This window comes from Protopterus annectens, chromosome 3.part0, assembly GCF_019279795.1.
Source record: "Protopterus annectens isolate FY-2018-M chromosome 3.part0, PAN1.0, whole genome shotgun sequence".
Classification (NCBI taxonomy): domain Eukaryota; kingdom Metazoa; phylum Chordata; order Ceratodontiformes; family Protopteridae; genus Protopterus; species Protopterus annectens.
The window spans coordinates 1,981,633,630-1,981,651,022 of record NC_056731.1 but is presented as its reverse complement, the minus strand read 5'-3'; positions in this window follow the sequence as shown (position 1 = coordinate 1,981,651,022).

Below are 17,393 nucleotides of genomic sequence, written 5' to 3'. Positions count from 1 at the left end.
GAAGCAGGGAACAGAGATGGAGAGAGGGGATAGGCTAAGTAGTTCAGAGTCGAGGATAGCAACCTCTCCTCCCCATTTATGTTATAACCTGGAGGTAGGATTTCTGTGTTAAGGATGTGAGGTTTCCACCAAGTTACTGATAGGGCAAGAATGTGAGGAGATGTGTTAGATATCCAGGAGTGCAGATCTGTTATTTTATTTACAATACTTTGGCAGGGGAATTACTGGTAGGAAGGGGTGATTGAGGGGGTGGGGTATGAGTAGTGATATTCTGCAAGGAAGCGGTGGGAGGCCCAGGGTTGGGGTGGATGTCTCCATCCAAAAGATGAGTGTCGAAGAAAGTGAGAAGAGAAGAGAGTATGTTCAGGGTAGTAGAAAATCTTGGTTTCTGACCTGAGGAGAGAAATGAGTTAGAACAAGCAGGAACTTTGAAGAGGTCGGATGGTGAAATAGGGAAGGGGATGGCGAGATTAATTGTGGGTTAGAGGTAGTATGAGTGTTAGGAGTATAGGGGAGATTAGATGAGGGGGATTGATAGTAAAGTGATGAATGGTAAGAGGTTGTTAGAGAGAAGAAGAAGAAAAGGGTGGTGAAGAGACAGAGTGGCCACATAACCAGAGAGTAGCTACAGAGAGGAAAGAGTGGTAGATGAGTGAAGAATGCAGTGAATATGAGTAGTGAAAGTAGACAAAACAGATAGCATGTGACAAGAAATGAGAACTAGGAGTTGGGGAGCAGTGAGAATGTAAGGGAGGAGAAATAAGTGGGAGTGGTTACAGGAGTGATGCAGATGTTAGATTAGTTAGAGAGGGTGAATGGTTGGATAGGAGGAAGGGGTGTGGTATGTAAAAATATATATATATGTAAAGAAAGTGAGGGTCAGTGTGAATGGGGGAAGGAAAGGGAAGCGGACAGAGCCCGAGTGAAGTGGGCAGAGCCATGAGCAGAAGATCACTATGCTTCAAAAAAAAAAAAAGAAACCATCAGTGGGACTTCCACTTAAGTTTATCAGTCAGGAGAACAGTGTTTAGAGTGGAGAGACTAGGTGAGTAAAGACAGATGTTGAAAATGTATGATGTGGACCCTTGGTTTAGAAAAGAGAGGAGACAGGCAGCAACATCTTAGCTTTCAGCACACTTTCCTGAAGTTAGTTAGGTGCCAAAGTGATACAGAGACTAGGGGGAGAGAGAGAGATGCATACTCACTGGGGGGTGGAAGAAAGGGTGATGGTGGTGGGGGTTAGCGGAACGAGAAATATGTGACCACATCACAGCCTAGTTTAATTTGCAAAAGCAGACGAAAAAAAGGCTTTTAACACCAATTAAAAATTACAAGATATGTAGTATTATAAAATAATAGTTTTCTAAATAGCATTACTTTTTTATTATTTAGTTGCATATATATATATATATATATATATATATATATATATATATATATATATATATATTTGTGTATGTATGGCCAAGCAACTTTCTGTTGATATGGCTCACACGTATTTTAGAGACAGCTAAAATTCAGTAACAAATTAAAAAAGAAAATGTCAGGCAAAACAATTAAGTGTCTTTAAAGGATTGAGGATGGTGAGGTATTTTTCTGTTGATGATGCTTGGTCTGTATGCAGTCTAGAGACAGTTAAATTAGAACAGTTACTAATGATAAAAGACCACCAGGTAATATCCAGCTTATGAGTGATTTTTTTTCATTAAGGGAATTGTTTTTTTTTTTTTTTTTTTTTTTCAGACAGTGTTCCCAGGTAGCCCCTGAAAAGTAAATGGGTATTTATCTGAATAAAGTACCTAACAATAGACAGGGGCTTATTACTTTAAGGAAAGGAGTTATTCTGTGGTTATTTTACCTGTAAAGACCGATAATCTTAAACAATCATAGGAACAGGGAAAGAAAACGCTGTGACTTTGTATGTGATAAACACCATGGATATGAAGAATATTTTTTTTCCAGAATTTTTACACGCAAGCTAAGCTAGCTTTTGTAAGTAACACAGAAAGTAAGGCACACTCACTTCTTATTGTTGAAAAATTTACATACAAAAATGAAAATACAACATGATTTGTTGACAATTCGGTAGTATTAGATGATAGAAATCTTTACATGGCTACTACTTTTTTGACACATTTGGGTAAATACAAAAGATTTCTTTGATAATAAAGGATTATTGGGTGACATGAAATGATATAAGGCTTGAAATGCTTTCTTTAAGTCATTTCAAGGTAAAAGAGTCATTGCCCAATGCTTTCATTAGGTGAGTGATTCAATTTAAGTAGGCCCATTTTTGTATTCTAGGCAGGAAAATTCTTACATTCCTTTTCAATGAGTGTCTTGATAATACACCTTAGAAGTCTGAATAATAGAATTTCTGTTTGATTTATTGAATTAAGAGATGGTGCTAGTGACATGGGTGAGGCAGATGAGGGAGATGACCTTTTGTCCATGGTACTGCATCATTAGGTATAAGAGAAAGTCGTATCCACCAATGTGAAGGGCAACACTGTAGTGAGAGAAGTTAAGATATTTGAAAACAGGATTAACATGATGATCATTCTGCTGTGAAAATCAGCAGCAGACATTGCAACCATATTTATATCAATATGTAGGCCTCCTGACAGCATTCTCAGTGACCTTACAAAGCTTCTTGAATTTTATTTGCTAGTCTACCAGTAAAAGATCTTGGTAAAACCTAAAGTGCTTTACTCAGTCTACCCTCCCCTTATCAGAACATGGTTTGCTATGCATCTGTTGTAGCTGGACTTTGAGCAAATCGCTAACTTGCCAACCAAAGTGCACAACATTCTGGCTGTCATTCCTATTAGCAGCAATAACGCTCTTATAAGTTATAGGACTTTTTCTTCCTTGCTCAGTAGTCATTAAGTTATGATCAAATACGTTACTACATTTGGCATTTTGGTTTGTAAGGTTTAAAAAATTGTGAATAGCAAAAGTAAGCACTGGTGAATGCAGTTAGACTTCATAAGGACAGATGGCATTGTGATTCTTGGAATGGAAATCAAAACTCCATAATATGATTACACATTAAGTATGAGAAATTAAAGTCAAAATTATAAACATTTAAAAATGTTATCTGTTTTGAAACACTATGATAAAATGTTAGTATTGTTATTGTTGTCAGTGTGTCACTGTGACGTTATTCATTTTAATTAGCACTCCTGCTTCCAGTTTCATAAATATGATTTGCATTTCATATTACATAGAAAATGCAAATTATAAAGCTAATGGTCTGTACTGAATTTCCAATGAAGATCGAAAGGAAACTCATACAATCTGTTTCAGTGTTGTTTACATACATATATGAGAATGGAGTTTTACCAAAAAGAAGTAAAGGAGTTACAGTAGGAGTACAGTGGTTAAAAGTAAACACACACACACACACACACACACACACACACACACACACACACATATATATATATATATATATATATATATATATATATATGTATATGGATTCACTTCGGAAGCTCGAAATACTGAAATCTCGAATTTCAGTATTTTGAGCCCAAGAAGCCAAATCCACATAATAGCGAAAGTTTAGAAGCATGAAATTCGAAACCTCAAATACCAGAGGTTTTGAATTTCGCTCTTCTAAAGTTCCGTTATGGTGGTGTATTCAGGTAAGTGTGTGTGTTAATGGGTTTGGGTAGGGGCTGTGGTGTGTGTCAGTGTGTTTTGCTGCTGTGATGTGTGTGTGCGAAAAGAAAGTAACGTGTGTGATGGTGTTTTGTGTGTGTTTGTATGTAGTGTGACCTCGGAGTGAGAATATTTAAGTAGGGGGGTGTGGGGTGCAGCCCCCCCACATGGGGGTGCAGGGGGTCTTGCCCCCCTGCTTTCATGTAGTAGAGTGATTGTGTGTGTTTGTGTGGTGGATGGTGTGTGTGTGTGTGTGTGTGTGTGTGTGTGTGTGTGTGTGTGTGTGTGTGTGTGTGTGTGTGTGTGTGTGCGTGTGTGTGTGTGTAGTAAAACTGCGAAATTCAAAACTTCCTGTATTCGAGGTTTTGAATTTCGTAGTTTTTAGTTTACATTGTTTTGTGGATTCCACTTCTTGGGCTCGAGATACTGAAATTCAAGATTTCAGTATTTCGAGCTTCTGCAGTGGATCTGTATACATATATATATATACATAAATGGAATAACAACACGTTATAAATAAATGGAATAAAAACACATTAAAACTACCATCTAACTAATTTTCTTTACATTACAGGATAATCACATGGTGTGCTAGGGAAAATGAAGATTTTGTATGTTTTTAGCATGTCTCATTGAACAAATGATTATCAGCAGTTCACCACTGCAAACAACCAGTACTTTTATAGGGATTATGTGACTGCTGTGAGCAAAGTATTGCAGTGTGATTGAATTAACACTGACTTCATAAATGCCACATATTCTGCACATCTTCAGATTCTTAGCCCTGTACTGTAAAGAATAAATGTGTTTGTTGTCTTAATTAGTTAAATAGCCCATTGTTTTAATACCTGATATGATTTATAACCATTTTTTTTATTTATTTTACCTACTCAGGTGACACAATATGAGGTAAAATCATGACTTGTTTAAAGGACTGTGAAGAATTTTGTGAAATTCTTTCAAAGGTATCTCAGCAGGCATACACATATAGCTTAACTATGGACATTACCAAGACCAAAATATTTGTCTTTTTGGGGATGAATTTAGATATGTTTTGTATAGTAGGAATGCAAATAGTGCATCAATTGAATTTCTAGAAGAATTCTGGTTGCGATGTTGTATAAGGTTTTAAATTTAAGATATATATTGATTTATCTTCAGAATAGAAGCTGCGGTGGTGCAACAGTAGCGTTGTCGCCTCACAGCAAGAGGTTCTCCTGTTTGATTCTCAGCTGGAGCACCTTCTGTGTGTAGTCTGTATGTCCTCCCTGTGGTCGACTGGCATTTGAAAGACATGCATGAATGGGTTTGCCTTTGCTGAAGGTTGGGCATCAAGCTGGCACCTTGGCACCATGAAAATCTACTGCCAATCATTAGTAGACCAGAGTTCCTCTGTGGCAACCCCTAACCGGGAAAAGCCGAAGGAACAACATTCATTTATCTTCAGAATCTACAACCTGTTTTAATTAGTAGATTAGCTACCTTTGTGGAGTATTTTGAGCCTACATAGTTTCACTTAGTGATAGTTAAACCTTATACTGCTTATTTGTGAGGTAAATACCTTAACCATTACGTCAACCCTCAATGCAGATGGGTTGTGACTAGATGAGGATGCCTGAAGACATTTACTCAGACTGGCCAAAATAAATCTGATATTTTTTTTGTTTTTAAATTAGCACATGCTAGATCTAATTTCATAGTTATACTGTGTTTTGTACTATGTCAGATTTTTGAATTTAGAACAGGTTTAGTAAAGAAACATCTGGTGACAGTAGGTGTTCTACTGGTGCATTGGGCAAAACATACTACTGGCTGCATGGCAGTGTGTCCTGTTACCTGGTCTGTGTGCTCAGATTTGTTCAAACTCATGTGGTTGCAGATGTAGAAGCTGTGACTACATTAGTACATGTGAGGACATCTATTTGAACTTGGCTTCAAAATCACATCCCATGACACATGGAAAATAACTATTTTTTGGGGGTGGGGGGGCATCACTTAAATTAGAGTATACTAGAAGTAATTTCAAAGTACGCTCTGGGTTCTATGCTGTGATAAACATTTGCATTTAGACCCAGTTTATCAACAAAGCTCTTAGTGAAAGAAGTGGTGCTTTTATTCTTCTGGGTGAAATTTGTTGGCTGCAGAGCTTTGGGTCTTTTTAATTGACCTGTCTACTTTGGTTTGTTTCTTTAAACTCAGTGTATTTGTGGAAGCTGAAGATCTACCTGGTTGAGCTGTGACTACATGAACACCCATGAAGACCTCTACTCAAACCTGATCTTAAAACCAGACCCCACTACATGGGGGATATGCTGCCTAGTCTACAGCATGGTTATGCACAGCTGAGAGCTATTCTGATAGGTTCAAGTGTTCACACACGCTGTTTTATTAATGAAATCTGTAAGAAGTGTTCTTTCTTTAACACTATAGTTGTGTGCTATACTGTGTCTCTTGTAGTGCAAAAACATATTCAACTGAGTTCCTAGCTGTGCACTGTTGTGGGCACTTGGGCACAGTTGCAGAATTTTCACACTGTTATGGACAATCATATGGAGTTACAGGCTGTGGCTGCTGACTGCACTTGCACAACTAGTATTAGAGTGCTCTTGTACTAGGTGTATTGAACACTATCTCGCTTTGCTAGTTTATCTGCTGATGTAGCATCCAAGCCAAACTTCTAGTCATTTGATGTACAATGTAACCTATTCCATTACTTTTATTTGTCTGCTGTTGTGGCACTTGGGTCAAACTGGTAGTTGTCTCTTTTAGAATCCAATTTATTAATTTTGGTTTGTATTGACCTTTGCTGCTGATGATCACATTATGATTGACCTCTTACCTGTTGTGGCAACCAATCCTGTTTGATGCTCATATTCTATTCATTCTTCTGCTTGAACAAATAAGTAAGATGACTTGTAAAATCCTGTAAGGGCAACTTAAAAAAAAAATTAGCTACCATAGCTAAGGGTGAGTATAAGGCATACTTCAACTATATCCGTAACCTAAAAGGTAGGACCCAGCCATGTGCTGAACTAGCTGTGGATGCAACACATGCACTGATCTAGTTAACCTATTAGCTGACAGGTTTGGTAAAAAGTTCAACCCACTTTCCCCTCCAGACATTCCATAAAGAATTCTTTCTACATCTCCCCCACCTTGCATCTCCAAAGAGCAAGTCATTAATGCTCGTTGTAAGGCCAAAACACAGCTTCCATGGGACCAGATGGCATCCCAGGTTGCATTTTAGAATGGTCTAAAACATGAGTTAGCAACTCCATTAGGTATTCTCTTCAACCACAGTCTGAGTAATGGTTTTGTTCCTGCTGAATGGAGGAGAGCAACCATCATCCCCTTTCATAAGGGAGGTACAGCAACATCCCCTGGGAACTACAGACCCATAGGCTTACCAGCCTTATCTGTAAGGCTATGGAATGAATCATCATGGACCTTACAAATAAGGATTTTGCTGATCTCCAGACTCTTGATCCGACACAGTTTGTTTTTGTCTAAGGCATGTCATGCCTGTTAAACCTGGTGGACTTCTTTGAAAGTGTCACCAGAGCCATAGATGAAGGCAAATCTGTGCATACAGCCTACTTTGACTTAGCGAAGGCCTTTGACACAATCCCAGATTCGAGCATCATTGATAACCTATCAACCCTTATGTTGTCAGGTGAGTTGCTATCTTGCTCACCAGCAGATCACAATCAGTCAAAGTTGGGGACTTTACTGAACCAGAAGATATAATCCCTTGGCTCTCCCTCTACTGGCCATTTTCCTGACTCTCTGATTTTTCTAACTTTCTCCTGACTCCACTTTGCTTTTGCACATATTTATTTTTGTTATTTTTTTATTTATATATATTGCTTTATTATGCTTGCTCTCATTATGCATTTTATGTAATAATTTCCCTGACTGCTTGACTTCTTACTCTCTCTTACTACCATATTAACTGTATGTAACCATGTTTATTTGTTGTGCTGCTTTTTTTTCTCCTCCCTCCTCCAAAAAAATAGGGCACTTGGCCCAGTGGACTTCCCCGTAATCAAACTGAAATAAATAATAAATAAATAAATAAATATGTCAGTAGTGGGATTCCACAGAGGTCAGTGCTGGGCCCACTACAGTTTGAAATATACTTATCAGAAGTTCAGGCCAAAACAGAGGTGCTGTGGCTGACTAAGTTTGCTGATGACTGCAAATTAAGAGCAATCCTTGAATCCTCAAACAATGTCAATATACTTCAACAGGGACTTACACAAACCAGTAATTGGTGCCAAAGACATGGACTCAGACTTGCCTCTAAAAATGCATTATCATCCCCTTTGGTAAAAACAATATCCCTGCAGACTATCATATAAATAATAATACCCTAAGTAACAACTCAGTAGTGAGAAACTTTGGAACGCAAGTTGACTATAGCCTAAACATTGACCACAGTGTGTCTACTGTGGCAAGGAAGACATTCTGTGTTACACACCTCACTAGCAAAGGCATTGCCTCAAGAGCAAAAGAGGTCATAACTCTTCTGTACTCAACCCTCATCAGGCCAGTAATTGATTACAATGCTCCCTTTGGTAGGTACCTTACCAGGCACCTGCAGCAAATTGGGAGACCTCAGAGATTTCTATCCAAGAAAATTTGGGGTCTCCAGCACATCATACAGTGACAGACTGAAGACACTATAATTGTGCTCAGTAGCTTACAGACTACTTAGAGGAGACTAGTGCCTGGCCTACAGGGCAATCTTGGACCCAAACCTGATGGAAATGCTGCAGATCCACAAGGCAGATGGGACAAGGGTCACTCGCTTCAGGGACCTTAATCTGGCTTTCAATATAAATAGGACATGCTAGAGAGACAGATATGTCTCTCAGATGTTGCCACTCCTCTGGAATAGGCTTCCAATTCACATCAAACAGAGCCCCTCTATGACATTGTTTAAGAGTAGTCTGAATGACTGGATGGGAAACTGTAAATTCTTTCAGTAGATTTCACCTATGACCCTCCTAGATATTGGTAGTCATTGCTAACTACAGTAAGATCTTGAGCTTAGGCATGATTCTTTTATTGGGTTTCTCTATTATTATACTGGGTGCACATGGCTTGGCTTATAAAGACCTTTGGGACAATGGCCTAGTAACCACCTATGAACCTGCAAATCATGCTACCATTGTTAACCTATATTTTTAAAATGCAACTACTGACTCATCATGAATACAGCCTTCTGCACTATCCGTCATTCTGCTGCTAGTGACTTAGTTATAAAACCACATCAGACTGCCATTATACTCCTAATTTTAAACTAAATAATCAGCTGATCGATCTCAGCAAATTTCCATTAATACTTAATCTGACTCTATTTGATGTTTTTAATAAACTTGACTTATCGGCTTTACAAATTAGACAGGAAATGAATCTACCTAGAAGTTACATTGTTATAATGAGACAAGTTAAAGAACTTGCCTTGAGCTACTTTAGGAACTTTAAACCTGCAGCCGGATTTGTGGATAAGTGCTCTGAATTGTGGCAAGCTATCCAACAAGACACTAAATTTATAGCAACTGCATATAAATTAATTAAGGATTTGAAATTTCAGGACAAAATTTTGCTTTCAGAGTATTGGGTAAAAAAGTAACAGTAACAGACAATCAGATATTAAAAGCAATTGATATAACTAGGAAATCAGTTTCTTTTCAAAAACTGATGTACACGCAATTGATGATTTGGAACAATGCATATTACACACATCTTAGATTACATAAATTTAACCCTAGGAATTCTCCAATTTGTCCATACTGTGCAGATCAAACAGCGGATCTTCTTCATATGTTCTGGAGTTGTAAATGCGTATATAAACTTTGGAACTCTCTTAAAGTACAACTGCAAAAGATGGGTTATCAAAGTTCTACACTGTCATGGGAATTTATGATTCTACACATTCCTCCAAGAGAGCTTTCCAGATCGCAAACTATTATTTGTATGAATATTTTTTGCTGATGAAACTCTATATAGCCACAAATTGGCTAGAACCACATAAGACATCATGGAATAATTTTAAGCTTGTGGCTATAAAGCATATACTAGCACATAAATTACTTCTGAAACAAACTAACAAAAATATTAATAACCCAAAAATATGGGAAAAGGTCTTCAATATTATATTAGCATGATACTGATTTTAGGAATATATTAAATATAGGAAGCATTTCATGTAGATATTGTATAAATGGTTTGTAGTAGTTATAGTGTATTATGTGTGTGATGTTTATTGTATTTTTGTAATGTTTTTGGAAAATATATTTCAATAAAAATTTATTATGGAAAAAAAAAAAAAAGACTGCCATTATACTTTATTTAAACCATTTGCTGAGAGTACCCTTATTTTAACTCTCATTTTTTAATTGCTGCAACTAATAATTTTTCTAAAACACATTTGTTTATAAGTGAGCCAGATGCAGAATTGTAAAAAAAAAAACCCAAATCTGATATTACCTCTAATTTTCTAGTTGTGCAAATGAAGGTGAAATCAACAAGCAATGTAATAGTTCTTGTTTGTCTTCTCTTCACTCCTACTTCACTTTTTTGCGCTTGTTTCCTTTATTTTACTTTCTTACTTCATTAGCAGACCTTATCTACTCTCATAATTAATTATTAATATAACCCCCCATTTCTACATCTCATGGGTATATTCCAAATGCACCAGACACTGTGTGCCAGGAAGTCACTGTACCCATGCCATTGTACCCAGCTTGATAGGTGTAGGCTGCTGTGTATTTGTATCATGCTTAGTAACAGTCATCATGTACTCCTTGTGTGACATAAGTCTATGTATGAGAGATATAAGCAGTTACTAACCAAGGAATCCAGCCTCTTATCTAAGCTTACAGTACCCACCACATTGGCAATATTAACACCTCATAGAACCATGCCTGCCTTGTCCTAAATTAGCAAATAAGACATCTTATGCTGAGGACCTTATAAGGGCCTCGGTGGTGCAGTGGTTAGCATTGTCACCTCACAGCAAGAGGTTTTCTGGTTCGATTCTCATCTGGAGTGCCTTCTGTGTGGAGTCTGCATGTCTACCCCATGGTCAAGCGACATATAAAGACATGCAGGTAGGTGCATGTGTGAATGGGTATGCCTTTGTTGAAGGTTGAGTGTCAGGCTGGCACCACAGCACTGTAAAAATCTACTGCCAATAATAAGTGGACTGGTGTTCCACTGTGGCAACTCCTAACCAGGAAAAGCTGAAAGACATTACTATGCTGAGGACCTTATGAAATCCCTGCCCAAACATCAAAGGCTCTAAGATTTCACTTCTGACAACTTTTTTTTCTATTCACAGCTGAGCTCATAGAGCAGAAGACTGTACTGATTTCCAAAGGCATCCTTAGGTCATTGGTTAAATTCTGGCTCAAAAGAGTTTGAGTTTCGGAGGTTTGGCATAATGGTTATGTTAGTTAATAACCAACAAGAGGTACAGAGTTTGATTCTCACCAAAAGAAATTGGCTAAGTTTAAAATGATTCACAAAGGCAGCTATCCTAGTACTTATGTATAAGTCTAAAAACATATGCAAACTATGTATACAGGATGCTCACTGTCACATTTACAAGCAAATAGCTTCTGAAGATACAGCAGTAAAAATGGGGGAAAACTTGAATAGCAAGCCAGTCTTCTTAATACAGCACAGTCACACCAGCAGATGCAGTAACATGCCATAAGTGGGTCTATTTTATATGCTCAAAGGGATTCTTCTTCGAACATATAATCATCGACACATAAAGAGTGAATGCTGTAAAGCATGAATGGCCACGTCCATAAATTTTTTCCTCGGGGAAAAAAATGTGGCTGTTATTGGGAATTTCCCTTTTCCCCAACGTAGAGCAATCTCGGAGTTGGTATATTTAATTGGGAGGGTGTGGGGGGCACAGACCCCCACTTGATTAGGGCTTTGAAGTTTGTGTTTTTTTTGTATGGCCCCGCAAATTTTTTTACCGAGGAAAAAATTCAGACATGGCCGTTTGCGCTTTAAAGCATTCACTCTATAGGTGTCGATGATTATATGTTCAAAGAAAAGTCTCTTCAAGCATATAATATAGACCACCATTAGTGAGTCCATAGTGAGACAAACAAATACACTATTCACCAGGCTAAACAAGGTTAAAGTGATAGTAAGCTGTCTCACAAGTGTCAAGATCCACAGTCCCTTTCTCGAAGGTACCCATGTGACTTGGTCATTCTGCACATGGGAGAGAATGACTTGAAATACACCTTCTCAGATCTTGTAAAAAGGGACATGATGGAGCTCCCAGGATATGTATCTAAGACTGGTCATGAACAGCATCTGACCCTCACCACAATGGTGCCATGACACAAACAAAAGATAATTGACTTTAACTATAGCTCAGTTATTAGTGTCATTATAAAGGGGTCCAATATATATTAGCAAGGGATGAAATGATTAACAGACCTATCTCTTTTGCCTGCACTTTTCTTCTCATGGCTTTTGTATATTGGCAAAAGCATTTTCTTCCTTCCTTGTTCCTTTGTTAAGCAGGGACCATTTCCTCAAACTACTGATGTAATCAAACAAAACCAAGACTCCATAAGATAGTACTGCTCAAAGCTAGAAGCCTAAATAAGAAGTTTTACTTCATGCAGGTTTTCCTGACCCTCACAAACATAGATATCTGCATATTTCCTAAATCACGGTTTCATGGTAATGATAGTACCTTTACAGTGCTAGATTTCAATGCCTACTACTCGTTTAGACCAACTGTCAACAATAATTGTGCTGTTGGAGGGGGTTTACTATGTTTGTAAGAAGACAAATCAAATCTAGGCCCATAAGGCAGGGCAGTGACCTTCATATCCTCCATAACCTGCTTACTGTCAAAAAATTCTGTATCACATTAAAGCCAACTACTTTTTCCCTCCATATCATCCAGAACCTATGAGGCATACCTAAACAAACTGGATTCCCTCCCCATTAAACCTAGCACTGTTCTGCTGTAGGAATTCAACTTTAACTGGGTAGCTTACACTACCACAAATAATTATGAACAGTGCTTTCTAGATTTTATAAATGGTAGTTCCAGGGTATACCTGAAAATGCCGAAATTTCTAAACGCCGACGATGAGAACACCGGAAGATCGACAATGGAGAAGACCGACAGTTGAGAATCCCAATGCTGAGAACACCAACATGTTAAGGTAAATGTGTGATAGGGATGGACGTTAGGGTCAAGGTGTGGGTAAGGTAAGTGTGTGATAGTGATAGACATTAGGGTAGGGTGCGGGTCAGGTAAGTGTGCAATAGTGACGGACTTTAGGTTTAGGGGCAGGTTAAGTGAGTTAGGGTTAAGGTGCGGGTAAGGTAAGTGTGCGATAGTGACAGATTTGAGGGTTAGGGGCAGATTAACTGAGTTAGGGTTAGGGTGCGGGTAAGGTAAGTGTGTGATAATGACAGAGTTAAGGGTTAGGAGTGGATTAAGTAAGTTAGGGTTAGGGTGCGAGTAAGGTAAGCGTGCGATAGTGATGGACCTTAGCGTTAGGGTTTAGGTTAAGATTAGTGCATAGATAGTTGTGCATGTAAGGTTTAGTGTAGGTTTGTAAGGTTTTTGGTGTGCTTGCATTGTGTGTATGTTTTTCAGGAAAGGTATTTGTTTTGTTGATTGTCGGGATTGTGGTTTGCCGGGCATGTGAAGTTTCGTGTTTTTGAACTTTCTTTTTTTTTGGTTTTGTCGTGCCGGTTATTTCGTTGTCTGTATTTTGGCGTGTCGGTGTTATCAGGTAGACCCTAGTTCCATTACTAACTTGTTAACATCCCAGCTAGTGAATCAAATATATTGGATTTAGTCCTCACAAATATAAGCTACTATGCTCTACACTTGTAGGCAATGGTAATGTCTTAACATTGCCCATATCTGACCACCATTCATTATTATTCATTATGGGGGTAAAACCTGATTTACCATCAAACCCTTTTGTCTTTAGAGACTATCCTAAGGCAAATTTATTACCCCTAACAGAAGACCTGATAAAATGTATGCAACCCTCTTCTCGATGACCCCATCTCAGTTAAAAGTATGCATTAAGGCATCAGTCCTCTTCAGACATTAGTTACAAAATCAGATTTGTTATAAACATCCAGCTGACTTTCAGATTCTTCAGGATGACCTAACACATAAAAACATCGATGTCAGTGCAGTGACTGAGACCTGTTTCAAGGCTCCAGAGAGCACCCCTGCATTACCAGGCTATAAATCATAGCACATTTTTCAGCCATCTAACCTGGACCGGAACACCAAAGGTGGAGGTGTGTCCATATTCATTAAGGATATCCACACCTCCAGGCTAGTTGCTCAGCATAATGCAGCCAAGGTTATCCAAGTGAAACTAACTCTGGGCAAAACTGCAATTCAAATTGTAGCTTGCTACAGATCCCCCACCATGCCCCAGGATTCCCACTCCTCTTTTTTTGATATACTGAAAATATTAGGGTTCAAGCAAACACCCTAATATTGGGCAATTTCAACTACCCCAGCATTAACTGGGAAAACTACTCATGTAACAACTCCTTCACTCAGCACTTTTTGGAATTCATAAATTCCAATACCCTGGATTAACTTATCCACACACCCCCAGGGGCAACAATATCATAGACCTAGTCATTACCAACATGAGTGACTGGTATTCCACACCTGAAGTCAACTCCTCGTTGGTCAGATCCGACCATAAGCTAATCACCCTAGATATCCACATCCCGCCCCCAGCCCCCCATTAAGGAAACCACAGTAAAAAATTTCTCCAAACCCAAATTCATGCTTCTTAAGACAGAAGTGGTGAACTTCATGGCACCCATGCAGATGGACAATAGAGTTAGGACTGCTGAATCCTACACAAATGCACTCTATAAGCACTTACACAAGTGCATGGATCGTGCTATCCCAAACAGAACCAAGATGCTATCCTCCAAAAAAAGGAAGCCAATCTGGTAGTCCCCTACCATAAACAAACTCAACAACAGAAGGAAGAAATTGTTGCAAAAGAGAGTAAACTACCATGAGTGGAGGAGCTCCCTGGTCACCCTTAGCAAGAAGCTGAGATCCCTTATAAGATCCTCCAAAGCTAGCTATGAAAACAAGATTGCCATTGATTCCAAGGACAACCACAAAGCATTCTATAGCTATGTGAAGAATCTCAATGGCAACACCCAGATCTGCTCTGAGTTACAGCACAATGGCACAAAAATTACAGAACCAACTGATATTGCCAACATCCTGGCAGATAGGTTCAGTGCTAACTTTACCCCCCCCCCCACCCCCTAAAGGGCTCATATCTATACAGGAAGTATTCAGAGTCCCTGTAATCAGAACTTCACAGGTAAAAGCAGCACTCTCTAAAGCCAAAAACACAGCATCCATGGGACCGGGCAACATCCCAGACTGCATTTTACATGAACTTCAGAGTGAACTGGCTCCCCATCTAAGCACCGTGTTCAATCATAGCCTCACATCAGGCTTTGTGCCCATTGAATGGTGCACAGCAACAGTTATCCCACTCCACAAAGGCGGAGCCACCACTGATCCTGGGAACTATTGCCCTATTAGCCTGATGAGCCTCGTCTGCAAGGCCATGGAATATATCATCATGGAATCCATAAGCAAAGATATTGGTAACCTCCAAACACTGGACGACACCCAGTTCGGGTTTTTGAAAGGCAGATCTTGCCTCCTGAACCTGGTCAACTTCTTTGAGGCAGTCACTAAAGCTGTAGATGAGGGTAAAGGGGTTCACACAGCCTATCTTGACCTCGCCAAGGCTTTCGACACCATCCCCCATTCTGGAATTATAGCTAAACTCACTAAAGTAGGCATAAATCCCCATGTCACAAGATGGGTTGCTAAATGGCTCACTGACAGAACCCGCACTGTAAAAGTTGCAGACTCCAAATCTGACTTCAAACCAGTGACAAGTGGAGTACCACAAGGTTCAGTCCTGGGACCTCTCCTGTTTGGTATCTACTTCTCTGAAGTACAGGCTAACACAGAAGGCCTCTGGCTAATGAAGTTCGCAGATAACTGCAAACTAGGAGCTATAGCCAAGTCCCCAAATGATGTGGGCACCCTACAGAAGGACCTCATTGAGACAGATGTCTGCTGTCGGAGCCATGGCCTCAAGCTCAATGCCAAAAAGTGCATTGTTATCCCCTTTGGTAAAAACTCTGTGCCCATGAACTACAACATAGGCTGCAGTCTTCTTAACACTGAATGTGTGATAAGAGACCTTGGGACCCAGGTGGACAGTAGTCTCTCCTTTGATAATCACATTGCCACAGTAGTCAGGAAATCCTTCTACATAGCACACCTCATCAGAAAATGGTTCTCATCCAGAAAAAAAGAGGTTCATAGGTTCATAGATTAGTACTAGGCTAACTGCCCTTGTGAGCCATTTTAAGCCTAGCCTACTTGGCACTCAGCCCTATTATAGAGTATAATGCCCCTTTTGGAATGTACCTCACAAGACATCTGCAGCAGCTGGAAAGGCCACAGAAGTACCTCACAAAGAGAATTACTGGCCTCAAACAGATGCCCTACACTGATCGTCTCAAAAAACTCCAGCTTTACTCTGTAGCATATCGCCTACTCCGAGGTGATCTCTGCCTAACATATAAAGCTATGTCAAACCCAGAGCTGTTGGACATGCTACACCTAAAGAAATCCCAATCCCTCTGAGCTACACACTCTAGGGACCTAAACCTTGTCACCACAATAAACAGGACTTGCTGGAGGGATAGATTCCTGTCCCAGAGACTTCCCATACTCTGGAACAAGCTACCCATCTATGTCAAGCAAAGTTCCTCATTAACACTCTTCAAGAAAAATCTTGATGAGTGGATAGGAAATAGGAAATACACCACGGGGATCACGTCTGTGGCTCTGCTTGACAGGGGCACCGGAAATTAACTTTCTTAGGTTGGTGTAAGCCAGGGAACTTTGTTGGCTAGGCTTACTTAGGCCCTTGGACCGATAGCCTAGTACCTACCTATGAACCTATGAACCTATGAAAACAAGTGGTGCCTAGACAATGGCCTTAAGCTAAAGTCCAATAAATGTAGTATTGTGTCTTTTGTCAAATATGGGCACCCATGCACATATCACATTGATGGCAACCCTTTGAAAGTAAACCTGGGCACTTTTATTCATGAAGAGTTATCATTTGATCTTTATATATCCACTGTTATTTTTAAATCATTTTTTCTAGACAGATTGATTACCAGGGGGTATATCCTCTCGGTTAAATGAAGTTATGATCACTTTCTATTCCTCTCTAGTCAGAACCATAACAGAATATAATGCTGTTTTCAGTATTTACATGTCTAAAGAAATGACTCAGGTGAAAAGACTGCAGTGTTTTCTCATTAAGGGAATCAAAAACATGTTTCCCTTGTGCTACACAGACCATTTGGACTACTTTTTTGGCTTGTTTGTTTCCTACACTATCTTAAGGAGGGACCTCTGCCTGACCTACAAAGCTTCAAAGGATCTCTATCAGACGTCCTCTACATCCACAAAAAAAAAAAAAAAAATTGATATCTCTCTCCCTGTCTTAAGGGATCCATATTTTATGGAACAGACCTCCCTTAAATGTAATGGATGGGAAGTTATAAATTCTCTCCCTGTCTGACCCCTCAAACAGTCATTTAAAGTGGATGAAATT